This window comes from Saccopteryx leptura, chromosome 7, assembly GCF_036850995.1.
Source record: "Saccopteryx leptura isolate mSacLep1 chromosome 7, mSacLep1_pri_phased_curated, whole genome shotgun sequence".
NCBI lineage: Eukaryota > Metazoa > Chordata > Mammalia > Chiroptera > Emballonuridae > Saccopteryx > Saccopteryx leptura.
The window spans coordinates 4,537,457-4,554,853 of record NC_089509.1 but is presented as its reverse complement, the minus strand read 5'-3'; positions in this window follow the sequence as shown (position 1 = coordinate 4,554,853).

Below are 17,397 nucleotides of genomic sequence, written 5' to 3'. Positions count from 1 at the left end.
ACTTGGGCTGTTTCCAGATCTTGGCTATTGTAAACAATGCTGCAATACACATGGGAGTGAAGATCTTCTTGTAAATCAGTACTTTTGTATTCTTAGAATATATTCTTAAAAGTGGGATAATGAACAAAGTGAACTAAGAAATAGAATAGATGCAGAGGCAGGGTTGCAGGGAGCAGAGGAATAGCTGTCAGAGGGAAGGGGAATAAAGGGACGGGATCAGAGAAGGTGAAGGGATTAGTGAAATTATATATACATAACACATAGATACAGATAACAGGACAGAAAATACCAGAGGAAATGGGGAAGGGTTAAGGGGAGGGGGACAAACAAGATGTAATGAGGGACATGGTGGTGAGGGGTGAGGGTGTTATATTGAGTGGGACACTTAAATCCATGTTAACACAATAAATTAAAATTAATAAAAATTAAAAAAACAAATACCTTATATAAATAAATTAATAAATAAATCTGATTACGTAAAAAATGTTAAGTTTCAAAGGATACCACAGTAATACTTCTCATTACTGTATAATCATATTTAGTTAGTGTGGCCTTTACAACAAAGATCACTCTTGGAAAATGACAGGGGTCTGCTGTAAACTTAGTCAAATGATAGCCACAGTTGCAGCTACATATGTAATGTGATATTTCTACTGGGACAAAAGAGCACAGCCTTTTCTATGAATCTAGTAAACAGACTTCTTAAAAGATATTAGTAAAAAGGAACAAAAAGAAGTCTCTGCAAGTTTATTGACATATAATTGACATACAATATTATGAGAGTTCCAGGTGCACAAGGTGGAGATTTGCTGCACATATATAGTGTCAGATTAACTACAATAAGATCTGTTAGCATACACATCATCTCACATAACTACCATCTTGTTATTGTATGCTGAGCACATTAAAGCTGTACTCTCAAAGCTACATTTGAGTATAAAATATGGTATCGATAACTATCCTGTAGTTTCTACGCTGCACCTGAAATCCCTACAACTTATTCATCTCATAACTGCAAGTGTGTGCTCTTCAAACACTGTTTCCCTCTTTCCCTCATCTCTGACCTTCTGGCAACTGTCATTCTCCTCTCTGTTCTTATGAGCTGAATAATTTTATATTGCACATACATGTGAGAATATACAAAATTTGTCTTCTTTCTCTCTGACTTGTTTTACTTAGTATGATGTCCTTAATTTTTCTCCATGCTGTCACAAATGCCTAGATGTGTTTCTTTTCTGTGGCTGAATTATAATTCATTGTGCATATTTAGCACATTTTCTTTACACATTTATCCATTAATGGACACTTAGATTGTTTTCATGTCTCAGCTATTGTTGCAATGGAAGCATAAATATCTCTTTGAAATCACGATTTCATTATACATATACAAGTATATTATATACTACGGGTACCTTTCAGAAAGTATATGGGTAATATTTAACATGAATACTTGTGGTAGCATTGCAAAATCCTGCTTTCTGTTCTTTGCTTCAGAGGATGAATTCTGGGCTTATAAACTTGTGGGGCATTGACTTATTTGTCTCATGAAATGTCATGATCTAATAGTGGTCCCTACATATTCCACAGAACAAGACATTCAAATTGTCAAGTGTCCCTGTGCATTCTGGTAATTACATCTTGCCTCTGACAATTAGATATCATCACCTTGCTCTCCCAGTGTAGATCCCCCTTATTGATACTGTTTGCTCTTCGTCTGCATTGTGTCTAGGAAGTTCAGGGCCAGGGTGGCATCTCTGGTTATCAAATACAGCCTACAGAGGAGAGTCAACATCAACACTGTGAAGATTCTTCAGGCTCCCTCTCCAGTATATACCACCTTATCTTAGTTAAAGGAGTGCCCTATTGGCCTACCTTGAGGTCCTCAAGTGGTGTTTTCTCAGGTTTTACATAATGAATCCATTCTCACTCCCTAACCTTGTGGCTGGCTCTTACCTCAAAACTGTGGCACTGCAGTCCTGACATCTCTACAGCATTTACATTAACCACCATTATTTGAGAGATTTTAGTAGCCATACTCACAGCACATTCAGGTTACATCCAGTTGGCCTTATCAGAATACTAAACCACAGGTGATGGTCCCTACTCTTATGTTCATAAATTCTTGCCCATCTAAATTTATAGCTAAATTTTCCACTCCACTTCCAACCCTTCAAGGTTTGTTTCCACTCATCTTCCCCTGGTTGCTGCTGGTGTCTTATTATGTAGGGGCTGGTTTTTGTTGTTGTTGTTGTTGTTGTTTTTCTATTAGGAGTTTTTCTCTCTAGATCTTAGACTGCATGTCTTTGTTTGCACTAGTGCTGATATTTGACTCTACTAACCAGCCTGGCGATGATAAGGAATGATGGCGGAGAACCTTTAGAGCAACAGCATTAGCGGAGAAGGCACTTGCTTGCAGTGAAGTCCTTACGGGTCTCACTGAGCAGATGACATTTGAACTGATACATAGAGAAGGCAACCAAATAAGCCATGATGAGATCTGTAGTTAGAGTGATTGAGATAGAGAGAACCTGACAAGAAGACACCAGAACAAAAGTGTAGCCAACAGAATGGAATGGGAGTGTAGGAGATGGGCATTGTGTTTGGGGAACAATGTAAGGAGGTGGAAGGTAATGACAGAGAATTCATGAACCCCCAGAAGTGCCTTATGGGACATGATATATTATTTTTTTCAACCTGATAGCTTGCCTGATCTGTGGTGGCACAGTGGATAAAGCATTGACCCAGAATGCTGAGGTTGCCAGTCTAAAACCCCTGGCTTTCTGATCAAGGCACATATAGGAGTTAATGCTTCCTGCTCTTTCCCCCTTCTCTCTCTCTTTCTCTTCCCCCCTCTTACTTCTCTCTGAAATGAATACATAAAATTAAAAAGAAATACCCAATCTGATAGTTTAAGGGATTATAGCAATTTAAGTAGTTTGTAAAAGGGGTCTCCCCTAAGGATAATATTCAAACCACATAAAGCTATTAATATATGTGTTCTCAATAACGATGTCATAGTAATGAGCAAGGAAATAGCATAACCTCACCGTTTTTGCATAAACCTATCAGTTTGTGGACCCTGAGGAGAAAGAATAATTTGTTTTTATTTTTATTTCTTTATATTTTTCTGAAGTGAGAAGCAGGGAGGAAAAGAGACCCCTGCATGTGCCCGACCGGGATCCAACTGGCATGCCCACCAGGGGGTGATGCTATGCCCATCTGGGGCATTGCTCTGTTTCAACTGGAGCCATTCTAGTGCCTAGGATGGAGGCCATGAAGCCATCCTTAGCACCTGAGCCAAGTTTGCTCCTATGGAGCGTTGGCTGTGGGAAGGAAAGAGAGAGACAGAGAGAAAGGAGAAGGAAAAAGGTGGAGAAGCAGATGGGTGCTTCTGTGTGACCTGGCTAGGAATTGAACCTGGGACTTCCACACACCAGGCCAATGCTCTACCACTGAGCCAACCAGCCAAGGCCAAGAGTCATTTGATGTGAATACTCAGAAACAATTTATCATCTGAGATGAACTCCCCATACTCAAAAAAGGGCACATAGTTTTATGTTATTGCAGAAGGCTGTTTGATGATGGGGAATCAGCCTATTCTCCGTACACTTGGAAGACCCTCAGACTGAACCTTCAGTTTTCCCTGAGCCAGGTTTGTTTACAACGTCTGAGTCAGAAACTGCAGGGAAACCTTCATTTCATCTTTCTACAGACAGACTGAGACTTGCGCTGTCTACTCAAAACACAATTTGGGTATTTCATTAACGTAAAACAGATCTAATGGAGAACCTGGGCAGGAACTTCTGCTGTGAAATGCAGCCATCCTTTGTAATTTATGTTGTCACCTGAATCAATGCTTTTTTGTGTTTTATTACACGCTGAATGAATCCTGGCTCACAGGTGTGACATTTCTTAGTGCCCCCGTTCACACTCTTGACCTCAGCTCTCATTCCAGCCCTTGGTGCGTGATGAGCATCAACTAGATGACGTGAATGTAAGCAGACAGTGCTTTATTTATACTGAGCAACACCTTTTCCTCCTCATTTGCAGGGTTCTCCCTCTACCTTATTTTAAATTGCACCCCCTTCAACTTCCCCATTCCCATCTTCTGATATGTTGCTACTCCTTGTAGCATTTATGTTACAATATTATTCCATACAATATATTCAGTTTTTACTGCATCCTCCCAACAAGAACACGAGCTCTATGAAGGCATTTCGCTTGGCATTCTCCCTTATCCCTGAGGCTGAGAAGAGTGTCTGATATATAGCAGGCATACCACAAATATTTATAAAAAAAATAAGTTAATGAAGGATACCTAAAATCCACATATAGAAGTACCTGACATGTGCTAAGAGTTCAAAAAATAGTTCTTGTTGTTATTACTTGGTGTGTGGCCTGATTTAATCCCTAAATCTTTTTAATTTTCTACTTTACATCTGCAAAATAAAAGTATTATCTGTCCCTACAGTTTTTTTTTTCATTTTTATTGAATTTATTAGTGTGACACTGGTTAATAATTTACAGGTTTCAGGTCCCCAATTCTGTAGCACCTCATCTGTACACTGACCACCCCAAGTCAAGTCTCTGCCCATCAGCTTTACCCCTATGTTGTCTTCTACGTTCTACTACCCTCTCCCTGGACTCAGCACACTGTTGTCCATGTCCATGAATATTTCCCCTCTTTATTTTTGTTTTTATTCAATCTCACCCCCTGTACCCCATATGTTTGTTGTATGTAAGATTGTTATAAGTAGTATATGAGATAATATCGGAGATGATGAATACCAAACCCTGTGCATAGTAGAAAGTCAGTATACTGTATCTTTTATATATATATATCTTAATACTTTATCAATCTGATGGGTGTTAATTCTATACAATGTATTTACTTAAATTGAGAGAGACTTGCTTTATTTAATGTAATTGGGAATGTGGGAATGTACAGATTCTTTTTTCCTTTAACTATTTCCCTCCTCCATTTATTATTTACCATTAACTAAATGCACCTATCATGGCTTAGCCTGGAGGTCCTATTTATAAATGCACCATGTAAAAATTAAGTATAGTTGCTCACACGCACACAGGCATTCTAGCACATATAAAGGTCATTTAGAAATGTATGGAAGGTCCCAGGAGCTTTACAGAAAGTGAGTTATTCTGGAAGACCACTCAAGCCAACCACCCTTGTGGCCATAAAATGAGTGAAGTCACTGCTTCTGTGGCTAAAAAATGAGTGAAGCAACACTTCCCTCACTGCCAGTCTATCGCCAATCATTTGCATGTCGCTTCCATTGGCCTTTTCATGTTTAAATGAAAAAAAAAAAAAAGTACTCAATTACACTTGTTTAAGTTAAAGATCTGTTTTCCAAGCAATTGCTAAGAGTTGTGTTTTATTCTTTAATTACTAAAACTAAAATTTTCTAGAATCATTCCAGTTGGTGTTCAAAATAAAGAACAACCTTGATGTTAGTCAACTCAAAATAAATATTTTCTCAGCCACTTACTGAGTGATGATATGTAACTGAATTCCACGGAGCTTCAGCCTCAGTTTGGGCATCTGAAGAAAGAAAGACTAACACTTTACAAGTTCATTGTGCAAATAAAAATAAAGAAAAAGGCCCTGGCCGGTTGGCTCAGTGGTAGAGTGTCGGCCTGGTGTGCAGAAGTCCCGGGTTCGATTCCCAGCCAGAGCACACAGGAGCAGCACCCATCTGCTTCTCCACCCCTCCCCCTCTCCTTCCTCTCTGTCTCTCTCTTCCCCGCCTGCAGCCGAGGCTCCATTGGAGCAGGGATGGCCTGGGCGCTGGGGATGGCTCCTTGGCCTCTGCCCCAGGTGCTAGAGTGGCTCTGGTCGCAACAGAGCGATGCCCCAGAGGGGCAGAGCATCGCCCCCTGGTGGGCAGAGCGTTGCCCCCTGGTGGGAGTGCCGGGTGGATCCCGGTCGGGCGCATGCAGGAGTCTGACTGTCTCTCCCTGTTCCCAGCTTCAGAAAGATACAAAAAAATGAATAAATAAAATAAAATAAAGAAAAATAACCAATGTATGTCCCACACAAGTGATTCAAAAATATGATAGTCTAACATTAATTTAATAAAAACATATTTATCTAGTGTCAGTGATATATAGACACTGGTTTAGTTCTTTGTATATGTTAACTTAATCAACTGTCACAGTATTTTAAAATAAGTATTATTTTTATCTTTATTTTAGCCTTCAGTCTGCCCAGAGAGCTGACAGAACTTGCCCCAAACCCACATGCCATTGGCCAGGCACTGTTCTTAACATTGAGGGTACATTATTCCATTCTCACTACACCTTATATGGGAGGGATATTATGACTAGCATTTCACAGAGGAGGAGATGATGTTTGGAGAAGCCAAGTAGCAAATATACAGTCCTGATGATCATTATAGGGAGGCAGTCTTACCCTGGGTACAGACTGAACCAATGTGCTTTGCTTCCCTATCGGATCAGTGTAGCTAAATAATTTAAGGAAGCAAAGAAAAAAAAAGGCTCATTCTTGGAAATCACTTTCTGATGAAACACTATTGCTTTTACCATAACGTAGTTCCCTGATTCCTGGCATCATCTGCAACATTGCTGAGGACAAGACAAGAAACTTAAAGGTCAGCCTCCTTTGTGCTTGAGGGTAGCCAATGTCACATACCACTGTGCTCTCCTGATACTGAGCAGGAGCCAGTACCCATTTATAATGCAGAGGTAAAATAATGACTTCAATGAATTTCTAAATCTCAATTCAGATATTTATTTATGCAAAAGAAGAAATTCACTGCATTAAAGTAATTTGTTTTATACAGATTTTTCCTTAAGAGTTCTAAATAATATCCCTATATTTTATGTAATGAAGGTGGAAGGAAGGATATTTCCAATTAAACACTTAAAAACACTTCACCCATAAATTAGTTTCCTGAATTTTCAGCAATAAATTTCATTGAAGCTCATGTGTAGTTCAAAAACAAAGTGATTTTTTCTGTGAAAGAGGAATAAAGAAAGCATCCACACTTAATTTTAAGTTCCATGTGAGTCAATCTCTGAGGATACGTAGTCTTTTCTTATCTGTGTTTGCTAAAGTAATTGTCTTGCTGAGTAGTTGTAAAGGTATTTTATCATTGTCTTATTTTTTGGTTTAACTCCAGTGCAGGTTTAGTGTCTGTCTTTATAACTTGTGCACAACACCCTGGGATTAAATCTTACCACACTGCATTTCAACTATCTGTTTATCTGACTATCTTCTCCACCAGAGTGAGAGCATCTTAAAGCCAGAGGCTTGTCATTACTTATCTTTGTGTCCTCAGAGTCTTGCCTGGAACCTGGAAATGAAGCAAGATGGAACTTACATGTAAAAAGTCACAACTACAGAGTTCACTCTGCAGGGATTATGGGCCTGAAGGTTCATGATGGAGGAGAGACTAAAAATAACCAGGAGACATGTCTCTGCCTTTAAGAACTCACAACCCATGTTAGTATTTCTCAATCACTCTACCCCTTGTTTCTCCGATCCAGAAGATTTTGAGAAACTGTGAATTTTCACAGTTGGCAGGATGACAACATTACGTATTTATTTTCTAAGTATCAGGTCATGGCAAAGTATTGAATATGATAGTTAACGTTGCCTCACTATGCTTTACCCCTGGGATGCTGATCTCCTTTGGGGAGTGTTTCCTCTCCACTGGTTGAAGAACACTGACATTGGGTGAGTAAAATTATACATCCCATTAAACATGTATGTCTGGTTTTATTAAATTACGATGAGAAGAATGGATTACTGACTTTGTGTTGTCTAATGTGTACTGGAGATGGGTGATGATGTTCTAGAGATCCAGATGATAGTAGTATTTGAAGCAAACCTCTTATGTGTACAATTGTCACTGACTAAAATGAACACGTTTAATTATCCAAGCATGCAATTTCATGATATTGCAGAAGCTAGCAAAAAGTTGGCACATCTCCTCTTCCTCCATTTACATCTGTGATGTTGGCTCCCTAAGTATCCCTACCTGGAGGTAGGCATGCAAAGAATGTCATCTGTATTCTCAATTTTTGTCTGCTTCCATTGTTACTGCTCGATGTATCAGGAATCTGAGAGTACATCAGTAACTTTAGCATTATCTCAGCTGCATTGTTCTCTTAAAGAATAAAAAGAGAAGTAGACTACTTTCTTTTTTTATTAAATTTAATGTAGTGACATTGATAAATCAGGGTACATATGTTGAGAGAAAACATCTCCAGATTATTTTGACATTTGATTATGCTGTATACCCCTCACCCAAAGTCAAATTGTCTTCCGTCACCTTCTATCTGGTTTTCTTTGTGCCCCTCCCCTCCCCTACCCCTACTCTCCTTCCTCACCCTCCCGCCCTCCAACCCCCCATTACCATAACATTCTTGTCCATCTCTCTAAGTCTCATTTTTAAGTCCCATCTATGTATGGATTTATATAGTTCTTAGTTTTTTATGATTTACTTATTTCACTCCGTATAATGTTATCAAGGTCCATCCATGTTATTGTAAATGATCCGATGTCATCATTTCTTATGGTTGAGTAGTATTCCATAGTATATATGTACCAAAACTTTTTAATCCACTCATCCTCTGATGGACACTTGGGCTGTTTCCAGATCTTCGCTATTGTGAACAATGCTGCCACAAACATGGGGGTGCATTTCTCCTTTTGGAGCAGTTCTATGGTGTTCTTGGGGTATATTCCTAAAAGTGGGATAGCTGGGTCAAAAGGCAGTTCGATTTTTAATTTTTTGATGAATCTCCATACTATTTTCCACAGTGGCTGCACCAGTCTGCATTCCCACCAGCAGTGCAGGAGGGTTCCCTTTTCTCCACATCCTCGCCAGCACTTATTCTGTGTTGTTTTGTTGATGAGCGCCATTGTGACTGGTGTGAGGTGGTATCTCATTGTGGTTTTAATTTGCATTTCTCTAATGATTAGTGATGTTGAACATTTCTTCATATGTCTATTGGCCATCTGTATGTCCTCTTTGGAGAAATGTCTATTCATTTATTTTGCCCATTTTTGATTGGATTGTTTGTATTCCTGGTGTCGAGATTTACAAGTTCTTTATAAATTTTGGTTATTAACCCCTTATCAGATGTATTGTCAAATTTGTTCTCCCATTGTGTAGTTTGTTCTTTTATTCTGTTCTTATTGTCTTCAGCTGTGCAAAAGCTTTTTAGTTTGATATAGTCCCATTTGTTTATCTTGTCTTTTATTTCACTTCCCCGTGGAGATAAATCAGCAAATATATCGCTGCGAGAGATGTTGGAGAGCTTACTGCCTATGTTTTCTTCTAAGATGCTCATGGTTTCACGGCTTCCATTTAAGTCTTTTATCCATTTTTAGTTTATTTTTGTGAGTGGCATAAGCTGGTGGTCTAGTTTCATTTTCTTGCAGGTAGCTGTCCAATTTTCCCAACACCATTTGTTAAAGGGGCTGTCTTTACTCCATTGTATTTCCTTACCTCCTTTGTCAAATATCAGTTGTCCATAGAGCTGTGGGTTTATTTCTGAGTTCTCTGTTCTGTTCCATTGATCTATATGCCTGTTCTTATGCCAGTACCAGGCTGTTTTGAGTACAATGGCCTTGTGGTATAACTTAATATCAGGAAGTGTGATACTTCTCACTTTATTCTTCTATTTTAAGTTTGCTGAGGCTATTCGTGTTCTTTTTTGGTTCTGTATAAAGTTTTGGAATATGTGATCTATATCTTTGAAGTATGTCATTGGTATTTTAATTGGCATTGCATTAAATTTATAAATTGCTTTCAGTAATGTAGACATTTTATTGATGTTTATTCTTCCTAACCATGAGCATGGTATATAATTCCACTTGTTTGTATCTTCCTTTATTTCTTTTATCAATGTGTTTTACTTTCCGAGTACAAGTCTTTAGTCTCCTTGGTTAAATTTACTCCTAGCTACTTTATTTTTTTTGGTTGTAATAGTGAAGGGAATTGTTTCCTTAATTTCTCTTTCTGACTGCTTGTTGTTGGCAAATAAAAATGCCTCTGATTTCTGAGTATTAATTTTATATCCTGCCACTTTGCTGAATTCATTTATCAAGTCCAGTAATTTTTTGACTGAGACTTTAGGGTTTTCTATATTTCATATCCTATCATCTGCAAATAATGACAATTTTACTTTTTCTTTTCCAACTTGAATACCTTTTATTTCTTCTTCTTGTCTGATTGCTGTGGCTGGGACTTCCAGGACTGTGTTTAATAAGAGTGGTGAAAGGGGGCACCCCTGCCTTGATCCAGATCTTAAGGGGATTGCTTTTAATTTTTGGCCTTTGAGTATGATGTTGACTCTGGGTTTGTCATAGATGGCTTTTATCATGTTGAGCTATGTTCCCTGTATTCCCACTTTGCAGAGTTTTGATCATGAAAGGGTGCTGGATTTTATCAAATACTTTTTCTGCATCTATTGAAATTATCATGTGGTTTTTCTCCTTCCTTTCATTTATGTGATGAATAACATTGATTGATTTGCAAATATTATACCACCCTTGCCTCACCAGAATAAATCCCACTTGATCATGGTGTGTGATTTTTTTCATATATTGTTGGATCCGGTTTGTTAATATTTTGTTGAGGATTTTAACATCTATATTCATCATGGATATTGGCTTATAATTTTCATTCTTTGTGTTGTCTTTGCCTGGTTTTGGAATCAGAATTCTGCTCGCTTCATAAAAGGAGCTTGGAAGTCTTCCTTTCTCTTGAATTTTTTGAAATAGCTTGAGAAGGATAGGAGTTAGTTCTTTGAGTATTCGGTAGAATTCAGTTGTGAAGCCATCAGGCTCTGGAATTTTTCTTTGTTGGGAGTTTTTTGATAACTGTTTCGATCTCATTTGGTGTAATTGGTCTGTTTAGGTTTTCTGATTCTTCCAGATTGATTTTTGGAAGATTGTATGTTTCAAGAGATTTTCCATTTCATTTAGATTGTCTAGTTTTTTGGAAAACAGTTCTTCATAGTTTTTTCTAACAATATTTTGTATTTCTGTTGTGTCAATTGTTATTTCTCCACTCTCATTTCTAATTTTATTTATTTGAGTCCTCTCTCTTTTTTTCTTGGTGAGTCTAGTTAAAGGTTCATCAATCTTGTTTACTTTTTCAAAGAACCAGCTCCTAGTTTCATTGATCCTCTGTATTGTTTCTTTAGACTCTATGTCATTTATTTCTGCTCTGATCATTATTATTTCCTTACTTCTACTACATTTGGGCTTTACTTGCTTTTTTTTTCCAGTTTTTTTAGATGCAGGGTTAAGTTGTTTATTTGAGCTTTTTCTAGCTTCTGAAAGTGTGCCTGTAGTGCTATGAACTTCCCTCTCAGTACTGCTTTTGCTGTGTCGCATAAATTTTGAGTTGTTGTATGCTCATTGCCATTCGTTTCTAGGAATTTTTTTTTTATTTCTTCTTTGATCTCATTCTTAATCCATTCATTATTTAACAACCTGCTATTTATTTTCCATGTGTTTGAGGATTTTTGAGGTTTTCTGTTGTGGTTCATTTTTAGTTTCATGCCATTGTGATCAGAGAATGTGCTTGATATGATTTCAATCTTCAAAATTTGTTGAGACCACTTTTGTGCCCTAACATGTGGTCTATCCTAGAGAATGTACCATGAGCACTTGAAAAGAATGTATATTCTGCTGCTTTAGGGTGAAAGGTTCTGAAGATATCTATTAAATCGAGTTGATCTAGTGTGTCCTTTAAGTCTGCTGTTTCTCTGTTAATTTTCTTTCTTGAAGATCTATCTAGTGATGTTAGTGGGGTATTGAAATTTACTATTATAATATTGCTGTTGATTTCCTCCTTTATATCCATCAAAGTCTGCTTTATATATTTAAGTGCTCCTATATTAGGTGCATGGATATTTATAATAGTTATATCTTTCTGTTGGATTGCTCCCTATATCATTATGTAGTGGCCTTCTTTATCTCTTACTATATTCTTTGTTTTAAAGTCCATTTTGTTCAATATAAGTATTGCTACCCCAGCTTTTATTTCATTTCCATTTGCATGAAATATTTTTTTCCATCCATTTTTTTTTGTATTTTTCTGAAGTTGGAAATGAAGAGGCAGTCAGACAGACTCCTGCATGTGCCCGACTGGTATCCACCCGGCATGCTCACCAGGCTCTGCCCATCTGGGGCATCACTCTGTTGCAACCAGAGCCATTCTATCACCTGAGGCAGAGGCCGCAGAGCCATCCTCAGCGCCCGGGGAAACCTTGCTCCAATAGAGCCCCAGCTCCAGGAGGGGAAGAGAGAGACAGAGAGGAAGGAGAGGGAGAGGGGTGGAGAAGCAGATGGGTGCTTCTCCTGTGTGCCCTGGCCTGGAATTGAACCCAGGACTCCTGCACGCCAGGCCAATTCTCTACCACTGAGTCAACCAGCCAGGGCTTTTTCCATCCTTTTACCTTTAATCTATGTGTATCTTTTGTTTTAAGTTGTGTCTCTTGTAGACAGCATATGTACGGGTCCTGTTTTCTTATCCATGCAGCTACCCTATTTCTTTTGATTGGATCATTTAATCCATTTACATTTAAGGTTATTATTGATATGCAGTTGTTTATTGCCGTTTTATTCTTTAAAGCTGTATTTCTTTTTTTGCTATATTCTTTTCCCACTTTGATCTGATTACAACAGGCCCCTTAACATTTTCTGCATCATTAGTTTGGTTGTAATTAATTCTTTGAGTTGTTCTTTGTCTGAGAAGCTTTTTATTTCTTCTTTGATTTTAAATGATAGCCTTGCTGGATAAAGTAGTCTTGGTTGTAGGTTTTTGTTCTGCATTACTTTGAATATTTATTGTCATTCCCTTCTGGCCTCAAGTGTTTCTGTTGAGAAGTCGGATGTCATCCTTATGGGGGCTCCTTTGTAGGTGATAGCTTTTTTTTCTCTTTCAGCTTTTAATATTTTCTCTTTATCACTTAGCTTTGGTATTTTAATTATGATGTGTCTTGGTGTAGGTTTCTTTGGGTTTCTCTTTAATGGAGTTCTCTGTGCTTCTTGAACTTGTGAGAGTTTCTCCTGCATTAATTTAGGAAAGTTTTCAGCTATGATAGGATTGAACAAAGTCTCTATCCCTTGTTCTTTCTCTTCTTCTTTACTTACTCCTATGATGCAGATGTTATTTCTCTTCATGTTGTCACAGAGCTCTCAAAGAGTTTCCTCAGACTTTTTGAGTCTCTTTTCTTTTTTCTTCTCTGCATTCTTGCCCTCATTCAAGTTGTCTTCCAACTCGCTGATTCAATCCTCAGCTCTATCTATCCTGTTTTTAATTCCTTCCATTGTGGTATTCATTTCTGATATTGTATTTGTCATCTCCAACTGATTCTATTTTAATATTTCAATATCCTTTTTTATACTTGCTATTTTTTTATTTAGGTGTTTGTAATGACCATCCATTTTGTTCTAAGATCCCTAAGCATCCTTACAATCATTATTTTGAACTCCGCATCTGGAAGTTTGATTATTTCCTTAATACTCAGTTCATCTCTTGAAGATTTCTCTTGTGGTTTCATTTGGATTGCACTTCTTTGTGTTCTTATTATCTGTGTTTGGGTATTTTGTTTGTAGAGTTGGTTGAGTCTAGGCTTGGTGTTGTCTGCCTCTAGTTTTCATTGTGTTATTTCTAGGTATTCTTTGGTTGGCATCAGCTATTATTGTAATCCACTTTTGGATTTGGGCCACTTTGAAGTCTTAATTTGTTTGTTTTCTTAATAGGTGATAGTCTTGTTCACTGATCCAGCAGGAGGCTTCCTTGAAACTGTATCCAGGAATGTGGTGGGTGTAACCTGTGACTCTGAAGTCCTCTTCTACTAATTAATCTCTCTGGGGGCAGGGTGTTTTCTCAGCTTTAGTAGGGGGAGGTGTATCTCAGATCTCCATGGAGACCTGAGTTACTGTTGTTTTCAGCTGTGTCTTTTTGCGTTGATTAGAACTGGAGAGATATCTGGAGATCTGTGATCCAGAAGCACTTTAGCCTCCTTTTGTGGAAGGATCAGTCCCTCCCCCAGCTATGACTACTTCAAGCATGGATGAATCAGCTTTTTAGGTTGTCTCCTGCATTCCCTTGCCCCTCACTGTCTGTCCCTCTCTTTCCCCTTTCCACTTGGAAGATAAGCCTGTCCTTTCAACATACCTTGCTCCTTGGTCACCAGAAAAGTGGCTGTGAGCAGTATTTTCTGCTCTTTTCCCTGGATTGAGATCCCCTCTGGGCTCTCAGCCTCAACTCCCCCCCCCATTCCTTTAAGCAGGGGAGATTCAGGGGCTCCCTCCCAGGTTTGTTGTGGCTTCTACTTTGCTCCTTGGTTTTTGAGAGCTGTTCTTGTAGTTCAGAGTTGGTTTTTCACACTGATTTTTCCTAAATTGATTTGTATTCCAGTTTGGTGGTGAGAGCTGGTTGTCTGTGTGTCTGCCTACTCCACTGCCATCTTCAGGTCCAGAAGTAGACTACTTTCTAGTGTGTCATACTTGTACAATGTCTCCCCTAATACCTTTCTAAGAATCACTCCTATCTTCCAAATATCACCTCTATTCTCACTTGGAAGACTATTATTTCACTAATCTTTGAAAGACATTTTTAGCTAAAACAAAAGACAAAGTGGAATATTATTTAATGTGCAGCTAATTTATTCATGCCTTTAGAATCACAAAGTCTTGCCATCTGTTGGTTGATTCACAATTAATAGCAGTTTTCATAGACTGATTTCTTGTGTAAGCATATAATTTAGTAAGAGTTTTGGAATTTGGAAATTATCCCTGGAATAGCTGGAAAACCAAATGTAATATTTCAGGAGATGTAGCAGCTTCTGGCAAGTGCATTCATTCATGTGCATTCACCTCCTGAACATGTGGGTCAGACACTAAGCTGGGCTCTGTCAGTGAGGAACCAGAGGCTAGTCTTTGCTTCTGCTCTCCCGAGACTTGTGCACAGATTTCCACAGTTAACTTCATGCTTTGGAGTCCAGACAATAAATGCTGCATTGCTTTAGGAATGGAAAAGTTGAATAAAGTTTGAATTGAAGAAAAAAAAATGTATTATCTATATCCTTCGTTCCCAAAACTTAGAAAGTCTCTTTATAAATTGGTCACTCATCAACTGGCTTCAAACAGTCCCCTTTTATTTCCACGGTATAAAATCCAACACTGATTTCTTGTGGAGTGGAAACTCCTTTTCTAGAAATATATCAGGGCAAACTCAGTTTTAATCTTTCTTTTATTATAGTCTCAAGTAAAAAAGACAGTTAATAGAGAACCAGCTAAACTTACAACAAATGGAAAGAAATCAGTGCTTCTGCCGTGAGGGCTCAGAATCGTCCTACAATCACCAAACATGGCTGAATTTCCAGTCGCAGAAGTTTTCCAAGGACTCCCTCCACCGATGTAGATAAGCTCTACATTTACAATGTATAAGCCAGAGTTAGTTCTTAGAACAGGCTAGTCACTCATGTAGTAGAAAAGGCATATTGTCACACTATTTAAAAAGTCAAGTTGACTTCCCAGGGGAAATGAAGATGAAGCTGTAATTTGAAAAATCAGAAAGTTTGGAACAGAATTCAGAGGAAAAGATGTAATACAAATCAAGGATAGCCATGACTGTCTAACAATGTACCTTCTCCTCTTCTCACCATTCCCAGGGTTAATTTTCTTCCTGGGATGTTCCTGGTGACCTAAATATTTACCTCTTAAAGTACCTTGGATAAGCATATTTTTTTATCCTTTTAATAATCTGTGTGTGTGTTTATTTGTGTGTGTGTGTGTGTGTGTGTGTGTGTTTACTAACTCTGGATTCCTATAGTCTCAAAGTTTCTTTCCTACCCTCCAACATGTAGTCCAATTGAAAAATATCTCAAGGCTAAAACAAATATAAAATAGACAAGGATAATATAACTATCTCTGAAATTCCACATTCTCTTCTTTTTAGTTCTGACTGTGAGTCTGATGAGTGTTAACTCTTACTGGTGTTTGTATCACCACAGTTTCCCAAGGGATGCAACAGAGAAGAGGCACTCAGTGCAGTTCTTAAAACATGGTAAGTGGTACTTTATAGATGTTTCTGTGATTGAACTGTTTCCTAAAATTAAAAATAAAAATATTGTCAACTGTCTTTAAAAACAATAATCATTAGAAACAATTTAGTTTTATAACACTTTCTATTTCTTCTTGATGTAGATGCTTACCTTCTATAATATTAAAAAAGCTTGCCTTTACAATGGACATGTGACAGGTGTTTAAAACATACATGCAATGCACTAAATTAACAAGGATAGAAGCCCTTTCTCCCATCTCTGAGATTCATGGAGCACCTGGAAATCATGCTTGTTAAACATATTCTGACCACAGATGAGCCATCTCAATGAGCCTAGGCCAACCAGATGGCCAGGAAGCTTGGTCTAAGAACCTTCACATTTATCTCCTGTTCACAAGCAAAAATATGGTTACCTACCATCACTAAACTTCTATGTTCCAAGCCTGATATCTTTTTCTTGATCCCAATTTTTGCCTCCTGAGAAGGAGACTATTGGTTTTCCTGGGTGATGGAACCAATCACTCAGAACATTTTCCATGTCCCCTCATAATGCATCTGCGTGTAATTACAATGGCCTAACCTGAAAATTTTAACATACTATTTCTCAAATTTCATATGCCTGTGCAGAAAAATTATTTAATTAAAATGTAAGTTTTTGCATGAGTGAAGGCCTGCACAAGAGACTGTTAACCTTTTAGTCAAGTGTGTTGCCATCATTAAAAATAGCTGGTCTCACAATTAACTGCTGAATCCATGTATATTCTAGAGAGCTTTCTCCTCTAAACCCCACTCCAACTGCCTCAACCTGAGACTGTACCCTCTGGATGTGGACGCAGCCGAGCTGACAGGAATTATCTGAGACGGTACTGGGAGATGTGCGTGCCTGGTGCGTATGAAAGCAGTTACTTAGGAGGAAAGGAGAAGACAGAAAGCTCAGTGCAGCTGCAGCTGGCAAGGTGACAGGAGACCAGCCTTGGTCATGTCCAGGACAGTTCAGTGGGGACAGTCCCTACCCCTAGAACTGATGGTACATCAGCACTGGTGCTCCCCTCTGGGCTTCAGGGCTTCCACAGGCCATGTGGTATACAGTTCCATCCTGTGCCCCAGGTCTCACTCAAAGGCTGTAGCCTGTGAATCATCTCTTACAACAAGAAGATACAGTTTTCTGCAGAGCAGCCACACACACACAAAAAAAATGAATCCCTTTGTCTCCTGCCTAAGTTGAGGAGAGACAGGAGGGCCTGGTCCTGTGGGGAAGGTAGGTATATAAATAGTATTGAATAGTGACTCCCAAAGCACATTATTTAAGATCTGTGTCCTT